Source organism: Rutidosis leptorrhynchoides, chromosome 2 (assembly GCF_046630445.1).
Source record: "Rutidosis leptorrhynchoides isolate AG116_Rl617_1_P2 chromosome 2, CSIRO_AGI_Rlap_v1, whole genome shotgun sequence".
NCBI lineage: Eukaryota > Viridiplantae > Streptophyta > Magnoliopsida > Asterales > Asteraceae > Rutidosis > Rutidosis leptorrhynchoides.
This window is the reverse complement of record NC_092334.1, coordinates 216071825-216089023: the sequence shown is the minus strand read 5'-3', so window position 1 is coordinate 216089023 and position 17199 is coordinate 216071825.

Genomic DNA, 17199 nt, shown 5'->3' with positions numbered 1-17199 from the left:
AATGACTGGTTAAGTTAGAGATTCGAAGAAGTTTCTACATCATATGGGGAGTTTGACAATCAAGCTACCAAACCCATAGCCACTGATCGACAACGAAATCATTGGGACTACCTGCGGTAGCCAATGATCGAGCTTTAAAGATGAGCCCATGTATTTTTAAGGGGAAGCTTCAGATTATCGACACTTCAACTTAAGTTAGACAAAGTGGGTAACAAGTGGATTTGAAGTTTCTTCGAGAATATTAAACGGAAATTCGTAAGGCGGAATCTCAATGACCAAAAATCATTGAGGTTACGAAGTTCTGTATTACATGCATTTAAGAAGATCCTTAATGAAGTTTGTTGATTCAGAAGACCCGGTTCCACTACAGAGACTGACTGAAGATTGCAAGAGGTGTTTTCAACAACTTATCGACAGCAATGGATTCGCCAGCAATGTCCAAGGGGGAGTTGTTAGTGCACTAAATAGTGTTGTCCATCGCTGTCAAACAACTTGAGAATTACGTTGTACACCTAGGGATGTATTAAACGGGAAAACTCATGTCGCAGGAGCATATGTGACCAAACGTGTAATATAGGTCTGTCATGCGAGTGACTGAAGTCACTCGTACGGGTGATAACTATCATCCGTACGGTTGAGACCTCAACCGTGCGTGTGAGCTGACAGTGAACAGACACTATAAATAGAGTTTTCCTAGTTCATTGTCATTTGAGACTTTCCACCAAGATCACTTGAGTGTGTGTGAGGTGTGTGCTCCTCCTCTTCACCTTCATGGTGGAGAGGATCCATGGTGGATTGATGCTCCAACCACCATGGAAATGACAAGGTGACTAGATTAGATTCATGTATTTGTTATTGTAATTGTTCTTCATTATTATACATGTAATATTGGTTATTATCAGCAGATTATCATTGCTTTGTTAATTGTTTGTTCATTGTTCATCTTTGTTCATCATCTTATCACATATTAATGCTCAAATTGCTAATCGATGCTTGTTCCTTAATCTAAAGATCCTAGCAACTGATGCACGGGATTCAACAGACATGAACAAAGTCAGGTGTCACAACTGTCATGAGTTGGGTCACTTTAAGAAAAATTGCACTAAGCCGAAGCTGTAGTGACCCAAAAAAATCGTCATTGACGGAGCCATCTACTTAGGTCACGTTACGTGGTCATAAGTCTTTAAAATAACGTTTGACCAAAAATATGTCGCATTCATTTCAAATGTAAAGATTGTTTCAAGTTTACAAGAATAGTTCAACCACAAGTTGTGTTACAATGTTATAAGTACAAATGAGACCTATGCGACACAGTTTAAAATAAAGTCAAAAGACGCTCCATGTATGCATATATACTCGACATCCAATGCAAATATCAAAATAATGAGCGAAAGCATGTATCACATATCGTTCAAAGACCTGAGAAAAACATAGAAATCTGTCAATGAAAACGTTGGTGAAATCATAGGTTTAAGTAAGTAAGTGAGTAAGTAAAATGAACCACAAGATTTATAACATTTCAATAATAGTAAACCATTTCAAAAATTGTTATCACGAGCACCCAATTATCAAGGCTTAACTTTCCTTCCATAGAACCCCATCACAATAGTGTTAGAACATACACTGTTTCTCGAAAATATATTTCATCCGAAGTAACGGTAGCGAACCGTCCGAATGAGGGTTTGTCAAACCCATATGGCCATACAACATAAGTTCTCGCTTACACCCGGCAAGTGTAACTAATGATAATCGAATTGAGGATTTTGTTCTAACTCGTATGTAGAATGTTTGTTTTGATACTTGTGTTCACTTTGTAAAATGAAACGTTTATGTTTTCTCATCCCAAATGTAAGTTTAAAAGAGTAAAAGTGGGACTATGATCTCACCTTGAGTGCACGAGTAAATTAAGTACTTCACAAAGTAACGTGTGCAAGAACGAGTGCTAGTCTTGACCTAAACAAGTAGGTTGTATCAATAACGGTAAACACGGTTGGTCAAAGTTGTTCAATTAGTCCTATGGCTCGTTACGACTCGATTAATATAGCATGTGAATCAAATTGTCAAGTTTCATGCAAGAATCAAGTATACAAGAAGATTAGAACGGTTTAAACAAGTATTGGTTAAGTTTGGACAAAAGTCAACTTTGGTCAAGTCAAAGTCAACGAAAAAGTCAACATGTTCGGGTCGGGTCCCGAACTATTTTTCTGAGATTTTTAATCATATATAATCATGTTGGCCAAGTTTCATGTTAATCGGAGGTGTGTAGCATAGTTAGAATTAAACGAAAAAGTGAAATTTTGGACAGCCGGGTTTGGAGCGCCGCTCAAGGTTATGGAGCGCCGCTCCATGTATCTGTTCAGCAATTCTGGGTAGTTTTAACACTTAATGCACGAATCCAACTTCAAACAACCATAACTATGGAACCATAAACATTCAAAACACGTATCGTATATCGTTGGAAAGGTAATTTAACAAGGAATACAGTTCATCACACAAAAATATCATTTACAATAACCGAATTCTCGTCGATTGATCATTTAAAGCTCGTTATCAAGGTTTCAAGTTCGTAAAACGCATAAGATGATTCAGGAACTTACTACATACATATAATACGCCGTTTCGTAGGTAATCACGCATACAATACTATCAAACACTTACAAATAACATTGCAAAGCATTCAATGCATTAAAAGTCCATTTTACTTCTATCAAACCCTAATTCAATATCACAAATTTAACAATTATGTTTATGAAGCTTTTCCATGTCAACCTACATACCAAATTGAAGCTAGTGATGCTAGTAACATGTGATGACCCGGAAATTTCCGATCAAATTTAAACTTTAATCTTTATATATATCCGACACGATAAGCAAAATCTGTAATGTTGAGTCTCGAAAGTTTTGAAACTATATTTCTGTAATCAAATATCCTTTGACCATGCCAAATGATTCACGAACAATTATGTGTAAATAAATATATACATATACATATACATATGTCTGATTTTAAATTGAGTTATATTAATGAAACATTGAACGGATTAGTTATTATGAATATAAGATATGAAATCTATTTTTTTTTATGAATTTGGAAATGCTATCAAGGTATTGAATGAATAATACTTTACATGAACGTATTTGTTCGATGTAAGTTTATCGACGAGATTAAAAGATAATATCAAATGATTGAATTATCGGATACATTGAACTTTGATTATGAGTCTCTGTTATGAGGTCCACTTTGAATTAGGAAACCCTTACTTTTTTAACGGTATTCAGAATAAATGGTAAAGTGATTTACAAGTAAGAACAAAGTATCACTTATTGGGAGTTAGACAAAAGCTAGTGGAGAAATGAATTCTATAATATTAGTTTGAATTATTTTCAAACGTACGAAAACGTTTTTCGATATAATAGAACCTGGTTATTTGATTCGATCGATATTAAAATTTTTTATTTAGAAAGTTTAAGGAAAACGTTGGCGCATAAATGAATTATATCGACATAAGTTTTAAAGTGTAAACGTTACGTGTTATAAGCTTTTCTAAACGAATTTAAAATAAACTTTTAAACTATTATTAGTTTTGGAAAAATCTAATTATTGTATTATTAAATAAATATAACAAACCTACATATTAGGTATATATTTTGATATCTTAATTAATCATTGAAACATTTTGATTTACACTAATATTAATAAATTTGCTTTGATAAATAACGAGACTACGATTTATAAAAGTAAATGACCAAAACACTCAAAAGATTAAGTTACACTCTGAGTGGGTTAGTTTTTATTTAATCTAAGTCTAGTTATTAATAAAGGTACGTGTCACAATATGTTTAATTTAAAATAAAATATTTTGACAAACAACGAGACTTTAATTTATAGAAGGAAATGACCACAACGCTCAATTTTATAAGTTATATTTTTATAAAGGTAATTTATTGTTGAGTAAGTCTAATTTTTGTAAAAGGTACACGTCACGTAATGTAAAAGGCTAGTTTTCTAAATGTACGAAAGTGCGCCCGAAAAACCGAAAGTGGTACATGAGTCGTGAGACCACGACCGTGTCATTTTTGTAAAAATTATATTTTTACCATGAACGTGAATATAATATAATATATAATTAATCATATAAATTAAATATATATTTATATATAATATTATTAAACTAAAAAGGTATGTAATTGTTTTCTTTTCACGGATCATTAGGTAGTAACACTTTTCACACTACATTACACGTTTTTTTTTTATTTTTTATTTATTATACTATTATAATTATATTATTATTATATAATATGTGTAAAGGAACCAGTGTCGGTAAAATCTACAAGTGTATATGAGCTGTAAACCTCCCTTCATGCGGTCCCATGAAATTATTGAGGTATGATTGGGGGAAAGGTCTTATAAAACGCATGGGTTCCATTTTCATTCATATTCTATCTATCTCTGTGTAGGATATGTATGTTTATATTATTATTATTATTAAGATTATTAATTTTATTATTTTTAGTATTAGTAGTACTAAGAAGCGATATTATTAGTAGTATTACATAAAATACTACGACGATGTCATGAACGAGTAATTTCAAAACTGGGTTCGAGTAGGATAGGGCTAAGGAAATTATGGGTTATAGCTATGGAGGTGATGGGTATGGTTCATGGATATGCTCATGAGGTCAATTTAGTGTTTATCATCTCCGTTGCATCTACGTACCTTCCTGCAATATTGAATCTCAATATTGATATGTGAGTACTCATAATTTAATTTTTACATACTAATAGTGTATCCCTGACTAGTGCTCGAGAAATTAGGATTATGCATATTTGTACATTTGATATTGCCCTTAGATAGGTTATGTTGAATCTTAAAGGTTGTTATACTAGGGATGAAATAAGATATAAGATATGCATGTCATTGGAAAGCTAGCGAAAAATTAAGAACTTTTCATTTAGATATCGAATGGATTCGATGAACGGTTAGAAAGTTATGAATTAAACAATTAATTTCGTAATTAAAATTGCTGATAATAATTAGTGAATTAATTTTCTGGGTAATAAAAAGTGGTTATTTGGATTCTACTCGTCGAGTAGATGAATTTTCATATAAAGCACGTCTCGTTTCGTTGAACGGTTGTCAAGTTATGGATAAAAGAAGTTTTGTAAATTTTGATGAAACGTCGATACGGAAACTAAAATTCTCGCTTATCTGCGTTGTTTCAGATTAAAACAAAAATACCACTGAATTCTTTGCTATAAGGTCTAACAAACCACTCTAGCCAATTGTCAATTCGAGTCTCGACGATTTTTCTAAAAATCGTCAAAGTTGACTGTTGGGTCACATTTTAAAATTCTAAAAAGAGCTGAAACTTTTTTGTTAAAAATGTCAGTTTTGTATCAGTTGTCATGGTCGGCCTGATGTGTGTTTACTTTTGCCAAAAATCATGTTATATCTTTGTGGTAACGAGAATTTGAAGGCTTTGACCGTTTGTCAATCCGAGTTTCGAGGAATTTTCTAAAAATCTCCAAAGTAGGCTACTCGGTCACTTTTGTAAATTTATTAAAGATGAAAAATTAACTTTGAAACGCCGAAACCGCGTTGGCAACTACGAGTTGTCTAGGTTTAGTTTACTTCTGTAAAATGTATACTTAATCTTTTTGGTAATGTATAACTTTTATCTTTGGCCGTTTATCAATCGGAGTTCCGATAATTTTTCTAAAAATCGTTGAAGGGACCGTTTAGTCATGTTTGACCGAAAAATCATTTTGTTGTACAAGTTATTGTATTTTTGCATGCGACCTCGTTTTTACTTTAACCTTTGACTTTTGCACATTAGTCTCGAGCATTGGGATTGTGGTACACTATGACTTGGCCTAGTTTATTAGACAAATATTGACAAATACATAAATATATATAATTAATATAGGTTCGTGAATCCAAGGCCAACCTTACACTTGTTCAATGATGTTATATGTATTTTTACTACAAAATACAGTATGGTGAGTTTCATTTCCCTTTTACTCATTACATTTTTGGGCTGAGAATACATGCACTGTTTTAATAACTGTTTTACAATATTTATATGCGTGAGTTTCATTTTCCTTTTTACCCTTTATATTTTTGGGCTGAGAATACATGCGCAACTTTTATAAATGTTTTACGAAATAGACACAAGTAATCAAAACTACATTATATGGTTGAATTATCGAAATCGAATATGCCCCTTTTTATTAAAGTCTGGTAATCTAAGAATTAGGGAACAGACACCCTAATTGACGCGAATCCTAAAGATAGATCTATTGGGCTTAACAAACCCCATCCAAAGTACCGGATGCTTTAGTACTTCGAAATTATATCATGTCCGAAGGAGGATCCCGGAATGATAGGGGATATTCTTATATATGCATATTGTTAATGTCGGTTACCAGGTGTTCAATCCATATGAATGATATTTTTGTCTCTATGCATGGGACGTATGTTTATGAGAAATGGAAATCTGAAATCTTGTGGTCTATTAAAATGATGGAAACGATTGTTTAAGTTAAACTAATGAACTCACCAACCTTTTGGTTGACACTTGAAAGCATGTTTATTCTCAGGTTTGAAAGAGATCTTCCGCTGTGCATTAGCTCATTTTAAAGATATTACTTGGAGTCATTCATGACATATTTCAAAAAACGTTGCATTCGAGTCGTTGAAGTTCATTAAAGATTATTATTAAGTAAATGACAGATTAGGTCATTTATAGTTTGGATATTATGAAATGGTATGCATACATGTCAACTTTCGATGTAATGAAAGATTGTCTTTTAAAAATGAATGCAATGTTTGTAAAATGTATCATTTAGAGGTCAAGTACCTCGCGATGTAATCATATGTTATTGTATTCGTCCCTATGGATTGGGTCGGGTCGTCTCATGTGGTATCAGAGCGGTGGTCTTAGCGAACCAGGTCTTGCATTAGTGTGTCTAACTGATAGTTGTTTAGATGCATTAGTGAGTCTGGACTTCGACCGTGTCTGCATGTCAAAAGTTTTTCTTATCATTTAGTCGGAAATCATCTACCTACCATCCTTAGGAAATTACCTGATTATCATTCTTTAGTCTATACGCGTTTTCTTGCATTTATTGCATAATAGTGTATAGACGAAATCTTATCCTGGCATATCTGTTACTGTGAACTTTGACTGACATCTTTCAAAGTTTCTTCCGTAATTTATGGGATTTTGATAATATATATACATATGTAAATTATGTATTGAAGAATATCAAATCTAATTCCTATAATCTATTTCATAACAAAATTCTTTCCCTAATCATACAAGATGGATCCCTCAACCAGTTCGAACTCCTCAGATTTCGATAGCTATGTCGATATGGATTTCCATTCGAGCTCCGAAAACAGTGTGACCGGAATAGATCAACCAATCAGCCATCATCTATTCTGGATGAAATGGGGATGGGTTCGTAGCCTCCTCAATTATTGGAGACAAGAAGAAGGTGATCCTTTCCATCCACCAAATTGCCCTATTTGCAATGAACCTGAAGCACTTACCGGCGAACCTGTTCGTGAAACCATTTTCTCTCTCATTTCCAGAGTATCTCGTCACGATTATATCCTACATCAAATCCTAGATTTTATTTATCCGCTCATCCCAACCGACAATCATCCCGGTATACTAGCAGAAGTTAACGAACTTCGTGCTCGTGTGACGGCTTTGGAGCTTATGGTGCAAGGATTACAAACACCATCAGCAGCACCAGCAGCATAATCAGTACCGCCAGTAACATCAACATCGCAAGCCTCAATACCCTAAGCACCAGCAGCATCACCGGCATCAACAACACCACCATCAACAACAGGATCATTACCACCACCAACAATCACATATGCATCACACACCTCAATATCCCAATCTATATATATGATATCAACGTCACACGCACCAAAGATACCAAGGAGTACCAACAACAACAAATGATGAAGTATTGATTCATAACTTCATCGGAGAAACATTCTGTGGTGATTATGTAATCTCTAAAGTTTTAGAGATTATCTATCTCAGCCTTAACCAAAAACTAGATGAGTGGACAGAGATGATAGAGAGAAGAACCGAAACCCTAACAAGACTAGTGCGTAAGGTACAAGCTAGACTTGTTTTACCAACAACATCAGCAGTACCAATAGCCTCACCAACACAGTCAAATGCTGTCAACATAGTGAGAATCGTCAACACCTCCAACCTCACAAGCTTCGCCAGTTCAAGAATCACTGTGGAAATCATTACGAATTAATAACGAGTATATTATATCAACGAGTTATGAAGTATTAACTCAGTTCCTCCAAAGAATTTATATGTATATCCTATATATATATATATATATATATAAAAAAAAATTTAACCATAATAAATCTTTCTGTACTAAGCTATTATGTATGGAACTTAACTATCCGGTTAATTCATATTACTAATATGCTATGATGTACATTATTCGTTAACAATTTCATCATTGTTAACCACAATCTCTGCTTCAATTCAATGAATTCCGTCTCATAATAAGTCAAGTGTATCATTCAATAACATGTTTGATTTTACACTTTCATCTTCGATGCACTCGAAACTTTCTAGAAAACATCAATCGTACTTTGCGAAGTTCGCAAGAATTCTTCAAGCGTCAACATCCTTCACTGAAGAATATCAATAAGAATAAATATTGAAGTATTGACTACATTAGTGAAATACTCCGCAAAGATTATGAAATCTCTAATGTTTTAGAAAAAAAAAAAAAAAAAAAAAAATTCATTTCTAATTCAATCTGAAAATCATATGAGCTTAGTATGATTTAAACTCATTGAATTTGTATTACATCTGAAGAAAATATATTCACATATATTTTCATAAGGACTGTAATGAAAATTCTTATTCAAAACATTATTTGTGAATTTTTTTTAACGGGTAGGTAATACCCGAGAGATGTCTAAATTCACAATTAATATGTTACATTCTTTGAATCTGATTCAGCAATCACCAACTGTATTCACTACTCTCTCAACAATATACATTCTTTCGTAAAAATCAAAATAACTATTCTCATCCAAATTTGATTACATATTCTAATTTTGACAAATCAAAAAAATCCAAGTCAAAATTTAACAGAAGACATCACTCTTAGAATTCCTACATCTATCAAAGTCATACTTTGAATTCAAAACTGTGACAGAACATCACTTTTATTCGTAACACTCAGAAATAGATGAAATTCATTCGGGAATCAGGACGATTTTATCATTTGGATATTGACTATGACAATCTGCATTTAAAACCCTTCGAAATCCTGGAAGACACTTCAAACATTGAACAATCGAGATGATGATCCAACCACACATTATCCGAAGTCTTGTACCTGAAAAGCTCTCGAAACCAAAGTCGTAGTTTAACACGTACCCTCGTCGAATTCTTTAGCATTTATTAGCAAAAACAACACTTCGATTTCTTTTCAAAGTAGCCAATTTTGTCACAGCTCCAGCAAGTCAATTTCGATTTCTCAGTCGGACTAGTCTTATTATAACCCCGATAGATACGTTGCTCTTTCGTCATTATTACTGGGGAACCTTTCATATTCCACCAGCGTTTAATCATCTGAAACACGATTCTTCTGAACCCACCTCGGATTGATAACCAGAGATTCAGATATTATAGCATTAAATGCAGAGGAAACATAAAAATGGTAGAAGGTTTAAACGGTCAAAATTTTGATGATAAAAGATAGTGAGTTGGTAAAGCTCAGAAAAAGAAAGGATTTGGTACTGAAAAACGGATTGAGCAAAGTATGAGGGAAGCCGTGGACAAATCATAGAGACTGAATCTGCCTTCAAAGGATCTAAATAAATCAGTGTCTACTGAACTCGTTAGCAAACACCTTACTTCTTATTCTAAACCTTCACAGACAGATATTCTTCTTCATCATCATATCTTAAATGTTATAAGATATCTTCGTATCTTCCATTATACATATTCTCCATATCTTTGGAGATATTTTCACAACTATTCTTATCAAGTATCATTTATCTCTCCGTAATATCTGCAACATAAAAGAAACAGTGTTAGTTTCTAAATTCTAAAAAAAATTCGAATATGAATGTTTTTGAAGTAGTGTTGGGAACTGATACATGAGTTAGTATAATATAATGACACTTGATCAACGTCATTATATTACGGTAATTCATGCTAAGTTTCTAATGGATGTGATGATTCACAGGACATACCGTCATCATGTACCATTTACACGACTCTTACATTCTATCAAATCTCTAAATATATCAAGAAAATATTTCTTGATGATTCGGTCTTTTTTTTAGGGTATTCTGGTAATTTAACAAATCAGGATTTACCATTACCCTATCCTTCTTAGAACAATTACTGTGTTCATTCTGAAATCCATACCTACGAATTCTGGACCATTACAAGAGCTATTTAATCGCAAGAAGAAGAAACGAAAGGACAAAGCTCCGAAACAGAAATTGGAGTATAGATCGCAACAAATAGAAGGGAGCATTAACTATGGATGACAATGATTATAGAAGACAGAAGCAGGGACATCGAAGTATAAGGGAAGGTATAAAACCCAACAATCACCCGTAAATTATAAACCGTAGATGTCAATGCAAATAGCAATATAAAGACACGGGAGGACTAGAAAAACTATAAACCCAAGAGTATAGTAGAAGTAAATAGATTCTTCCGGTGGAAGATTAAAAAGAAGAATGACAGATATGAAAGTTAAGAGGATATCAAGGATCAGGATGGGATGGAGCATATTAATGAATACTTTAAAGTATGAATTGAGGAAGAAATAATAGAAGGTGTGAGTTGTAAGGAAACGAAGGGGGTGGATTTATAGACAGAGCAATCAAAGCAGATTATCGCGTATAACCAAAGAGGATACTAATCTCCTTAATTACCGACGAATCAAATCTTATTATGGAGATCTTCTTCTAAATTCCTTAAATTTCGGAAATCAATCTTGACTACGCCACCTGTTAGGTCAAACCTGCATTTATTCATTTTCACTCTTAGGTGATAGCTTCATTCGTGCTCTTCACAAAAACAAATCGTTTTATCTATATCACTCAATTATGATAAAACTCTATTATCGATTCATATTCGTCATGAAAACATTTTATTAGTTAGCCATGACGACCTCGATCAAATTTCGGGACGAAATTTCTTTTAACGGGTAGGTAATGTGATGACCCGGAAATTTCCGATCAAATTTAAACTTTAATCTTTATATATATCCGACACGATAAGCAAAATCTGTAATGTTGAGTCTCGAAAGTTTTGAAACTATATTTCTGTAATCAAATATCCTTTGACCATGCCAAATGATTCACGAACAATTATGTGTAAATAAATATATACATATACATATACATATGTCTGATTTTAAATTGAGTTATATTAATGAAACATTGAACGGATTAGTTATTATGAATATAAGATATGAAATCTATTTTTTTTTATGAATTTGGAAATGCTATCAAGGTATTGAATGAATAATACTTTACATGAACGTATTTGTTCGATGTAAGTTTATCGACGAGATTAAAAGATAATATCAAATGATTGAATTATCGGATACATTGAACTTTGATTATGAGTCTCTGTTATGAGGTCCACTTTGAATTAGGAAACCCTTACTTTTTTAACGGTATTCGGAATAAATGGTAAAGTGATTTACAAGTAAGAACAAAGTATCACTTATTGGGAGTTAGACAAAAGCTAGTGGAGAAATGAATTCTATAATATTAGTTTGAATTATTTTCAAACATACGAAAACGTTTTTCGATATAATAGAACCTGGTTATTTGATTCGATCGATATTAAAATTTTTTATTTAGAAAGTTTAAGGAAAACGTTGGCGCATAAATGAATTATATCGACATAAGTTTTAAAGTGTAAACGTTACGTGTTATAAGCTTTTCTAAACGAATTTAAAATAAACTTTTAAACTATTATTAGTTTTGGAAAAATCTAATTATTGTATTATTAAATAAATATAACAAACCTACATATTAGGTATATATTTTGATATCTTAATTAATCATTGAAACATTTTGATTTACACTAATATTAATAAATTTGCTTTGATAAATAACGAGACTACGATTTATAAAAGTAAATGACCAAAACACTCAAAAGATTAAGTTACACTCTGAGTGGGTTAGTTTTTATTTAATCTAAGTCTAGTTATTAATAAAGGTACGTGTCACAATATGTTTAATTTAAAATAAAATATTTTGACAAACAACGAGACTTTAATTTATAGAAGGAAATGACCACAACGCTCAATTTTATAAGTTATATTTTTATAAAGGTAATTTATTGTTGAGTAAGTCTAATTTTTGTAAAAGGTACACGTCACGTAATGTAAAAGGCTAGTTTTCTAAATGTACGAAAGTGCGCCCGAAAAACCGAAAGTGGTACATGAGTCGTGAGACCACGACCGTGTCATTTTTGTAAAAATTATATTTTTACCATGAACGTGAATATAATATAATATATAATTAATCATATAAATTAAATATATATTTATATATAATATTATTAAACTAAAAAGGTATGTAATTGTTTTCTTTTCACGGATCATTAGGTAGTAACACTTTTCACACTACATTACACGTTTTTTTTTTTTTTTTATTTATTATACTATTATAATTATATTATTATTATATAATATGTGTAAAGGAACCAGTGTCGGTAAAATCTACAAGTGTATATGAGCTGTAAACCTCCCTTCATGCGGTCCCATGAAATTATTGAGGTATGATTGGGGGAAAGGTCTTATAAAACGCATGGGTTCCATTTTCATTCATATTCTATCTATCTCTGTGTAGGATATGTATGTTTATATTATTATTATTATTAAGATTATTAATTTTATTATTTTTAGTATTAGTAGTACTAAGAAGCGATATTATTAGTAGTATTACATAAAATACTACGACGATGTCATGAACGAGTAATTTCAAAACTGGGTTCGAGTAGGATAGGGCTAAGGAAATTATGGGTTATAGCTATGGAGGTGATGGGTATGGTTCATGGATATGCTCATGAGGTCAATTTAGTGTTTATCATCTCCGTTGCGTCTACGTACCTTCCTGCAATATTGAATCTCAATATTGATATGTGAGTACTCATAATTTAATTTTTACATACTAATAGTGTATCCCTGACTAGTGCTCGAGAAATTAGGATTATGCATATTTGTACATTTGATATTGCCCTTAGATAGGTTATGTTGAATCTTAAAGGTTGTTATACTAGGGATGAAATAAGATATAAGATATGCATGTCATTGGAAAGCTAGCGAAAAATTAAGAACTTTTCATTTAGATATCGAATGGATTCGATGAACGGTTAGAAAGTTATGAATTAAACAATTAATTTCGTAATTAAAATTGCTGATAATAATTAGTGAATTAATTTTCTGGGTAATAAAAAGTGGTTATTTGGATTCTACTCGTCGAGTAGATGAATTTTCATATAAAGCACGTCTCGTTTCGTTGAACGGTTGTCAAGTTATGGATAAAAGAAGTTTTGTAAATTTTGATGAAACGTCGATACGGAAACTGAAATTCTCGCTTATCTGCGTTGTTTCAGATTAAAACAAAAATACCACTGAATTCTTTGCTGTAAGGTCTAACAAACCACTCTAGCCAATTGTCAATTCGAGTCTCGACGATTTTTCTAAAAATCGTCAAAGTTGACTGTTGGGTCACATTTTAAAATTCTAAAAAGAGCTGAAACTTTTTTGTTAAAAATGTCAGTTTTGTATCAGTTGTCATGGTCGGCCTGATGTGTGTTTACTTTTGCCAAAAATCATGTTATATCTTTGTGGTAACGAGAATTTGAAGGCTTTGACCGTTTGTCAATCCGAGTTTCGAGGAATTTTCTAAAAATCTCCAAAGTAGGCTACTCGGTCACTTTTGTAAATTTATTAAAGATGAAAAATTAACTTTGAAACGCCGAAACCGCGTTGGCAACTACGAGTTGTCTAGGTTTAGTTTACTTCTGTAAAATGTATACTTAATCTTTTTGGTAATGTATAACTTTTATCTTTGGCCGTTTATCAATCGGAGTTCCGATAATTTTTCTAAAAATCGTTGAAGGGACCGTTTAGTCATGTTTGACCGAAAAATCATTTTGTTGTACAAGTTATTGTATTTTTGCATGCGACCTCGTTTTTACTTTAACCTTTGACTTTTGCACATTAGTCTCGAGCATTGGGATTGTGGTACACTATGACTTGGCCTAGTTTATTAGACAAATATTGACAAATACATAAATATATATAATTAATATAGGTTCGTGAATCCAAGGCCAACCTTACACTTGTTCAATGATGTTATATGTATTTTTACTACAAAATACAGTATGGTGAGTTTCATTTCCCTTTTACTCATTACATTTTTGGGCTGAGAATACATGCACTGTTTTAATAACTGTTTTACAATATTTATATGCGTGAGTTTCATTTGCCTTTTTACCCTTTATATTTTTGGGCTGAGAATACATGCGCAACTTTTATAAATGTTTTACGAAATAGACACAAGTAATCAAAACTACATTATATGGTTGAATTATCGAAATCGAATATGCCCCTTTTTATTAAAGTCTGGTAATCTAAGAATTAGGGAACAGACACCCTAATTGACGCGAATCCTAAAGATAGATCTATTGGGCTTAACAAACCCCATCCAAAGTACCGGATGCTTTAGTACTTCGAAATTATATCATGTCCGAAGGAGGATCCCGGAATGATAGGGGATATTCTTATATATGCATATTGTTAATGTCGGTTACCAGGTGTTCAATCCATATGAATGATATTTTTGTCTCTATGCATGGGACGTATGTTTATGAGAAATGGAAATCTGAAATCTTGTGGTCTATTAAAATGATGGAAACGATTGTTTAAGTTAAACTAATGAACTCACCAACCTTTTGGTTGACACTTGAAAGCATGTTTATTCTCAGGTTTGAAAGAGATCTTCCGCTGTGCATTAGCTCATTTTAAAGATATTACTTGGAGTCATTCATGACATATTTCAAAAAACGTTGCATTCGAGTCGTTGAAGTTCATTAAAGATTATTATTAAGTAAATGACAGATTAGGTCATTTATAGTTTGGATATTATGAAATGGTATGCATACATGTCAACTTTCGATGTAATGAAAGATTGTCTTTTAAAAATGAATGCAATGTTTGTAAAATGTATCATTTAGAGGTCAAGTACCTCGCGATGTAATCATATGTTATTGTATTCGTCCCTATGGATTGGGTCGGGTCGTCTCATAACACATTTAATACATGCACTTTTAACATCTAACAACATTTAAGCAACCCTCAAAATCAAACACACCCATTTCAAGTTTAAGCTAGTTACATCAAAATGACAAAAACAAGCATATAATTCACATATTCATGTTAGACTTGAGCCATAGATACTAATTAACACACTTTAAGTTTAAAAGATCAAGAACAAGAAGTTTAGTGTTTTTAGAAAGTTACCCAAATGCAATAAAGTTGGTATGGATTCGAAGAGGAAGCTGCAAGGATTCCAAATATGTAGTTTGTTTTAGTTGATGCTTACTAGATTCAAAATGGATGATGATTTAGTGAAATGGGTGTTTGAGAGTAAAAATGGAAGTAGTAGAGAAAGATAGGAGGTGATGAATGAAATGAATGGTGGTGGTGGATGTTGACTAGTCCAACTAGTCACATCTTTGATCAAATGACGAAATTAGTCCCTCGAGTTCGGATGCGGGTGCGTGAGTAAACCAAACGAATTATTTTGAAATACACGAGAGTAAATGGGAGATGTTATAATCCAATAACGAAAATATTGAGAACGTTAGCTAATGGAGGATACGAATCTAGATACGAATGATATTATCAAAATAAAAAGACGGGCGTTAAAAATAATTTAACGAAAAAATGCGGGATGTTACAGAAGCAACCAGGCTTTCATAATCCATTCCATAATCAGAAGTGAGAATCGAAAAATACGGTTAACGTTCCAGTTGTGGATGAGTCTACAAAGGCCTTAGTCGTTACTTATGATGATGAGTCCTATGACTGGTCTCTTGATGTAACTAATGCTTTCGATCGTCATGCGAATGTTGTGAGGGTTCAAATTTCTGAGGAAGAGGTTGAAAAGGAAAAAGCTGAGAGAGAAAAGATGGGTTGTGTTGGTAGAGATAAGCAATGCAAGTGCCTTGGATGCAGAATGGAAGATAGGATTGACAGAGCATGGTACTGGGTGAATTACTTGCGTCGAGGGTACGTAAACAAAAGGGTGCAATAAAGTTTAAGTGGGCCATTCATAGTGATGGGGACATTTGTACAGACAGTGAGTCATCCTCTTCAGACGATGACTCAAAGAAATCTTGTGTGTATGTTGGTCAGTCTTCTGTGTGCAACTCAGCAACTGTTAAGACGAAGAAATTGAATGAGGAAAGGTTGGTCAACTTGGATCTTGGTTCGAATAGCTCGAGTTCAGTGTCGAAATCAGAATCTGAATCAAAATCTGGTGAAGTTAAAGAGAAGGCTCCACATCTCTATACCTTTATGGCAGACTCTTCAAACAAATCTAAGGTAACACCCGAAACTAATACTGTTTGTAATAATTGTGTTAGCTTAGATTTACAATTAAATGAACTTAGGAAGTCAGTAAAGACGTGTACTAGATGTATGACTTTAGAGGATCAGGTTAAAAGGTTGTCTGACATTTTCCTAAACTGTAATAACTGTACTGCCTTAGAACAGGAAATTGATGTGCTTAAAAAGGGTAATCAGGTTCTTAAAAAGCAGTATGAGGACAATTTGTTCTTGAAATCTAGGGAAAACGAGTTTAGGGAAATCATTAAAATATTAGATGCCTAGGTGACAGATTTAAAGTCAAATGTGCTATTAAATACTCAGACCATTATGAGACAGATCACTAAGATAGATGAGCTTAAGAGAGATAAAGAATCCTTTAGGATTAGTTATGAGACAGAAAGAGATAAGGATTATATCTATAAGAGGTCTGATTTTGTTCTAGACTATTGTCAAAATGTAGGAGGAAAAGAAACTAGTGGTGATTATAAGCAGTGTCCTCCACCTTTTGAGCACGATTATAGCTTTTCACC